Raw genomic sequence first — 533 nt, forward strand, 5'->3', positions numbered from 1 at the left:
CGACAGAAAGAGAATGAACTTTTATTTGATCTTGATCCTGGTGGAGCAAAAAAAGGGACTATACTGGATCTGCATGGATCTCCCGATAATATCTAAGCAAAGCAATCATGAAAATCCCATTGGCTTGCTATATAAACTGGTCTCTCATTCTAGTCTCTATGGGTATCTCGTTATCAAGTGGAAGAATCTATTCTGGCTCAGAAACTATTCGGAGCCCAAAAATGGCCATTTGGTATCATTTCTGGACCCTATTTCTCTTCCTGAGAATGGGCTTTAAGCCATTTCTCAAATTTATGGGAAACTCTTTCTCTGATGTTGTGATCAAATCTTAAATGGCACATGTATTAGTGGTCCAGGGATAAAAGGGTAAACCCGTCTGTTACTTGGAACCAAAACTCACCCGTCCCTCTTCTCGCTGCTGCAACTAATCTTTCTCCTCCCCAACCGACACACTGTAAATCTCCTTCTCTGTCACTTTCCTCCCCTTCCTCATGGACAGCAACAGCCAGCGATGTCTACTGAGCCTCCCCCCC

The 533-nt window shown here is 43.5% G+C and overlaps 1 protein-coding gene across 2 annotated transcripts in view; it reads left to right on the forward strand.

The window, feature by feature from the left end:
- LOC122082003 (tRNA (adenine(58)-N(1))-methyltransferase catalytic subunit TRMT61A) overlaps positions 1–533 on the forward strand; it is an 11272-nt gene that overhangs the window by 6454 nt on the left and 4285 nt on the right. The window lies entirely within an intron of this gene.

This window comes from Macadamia integrifolia, chromosome 6 (genome assembly GCF_013358625.1).
Source record: "Macadamia integrifolia cultivar HAES 741 chromosome 6, SCU_Mint_v3, whole genome shotgun sequence".
NCBI classification, from domain to species: domain Eukaryota; kingdom Viridiplantae; phylum Streptophyta; class Magnoliopsida; order Proteales; family Proteaceae; genus Macadamia; species Macadamia integrifolia.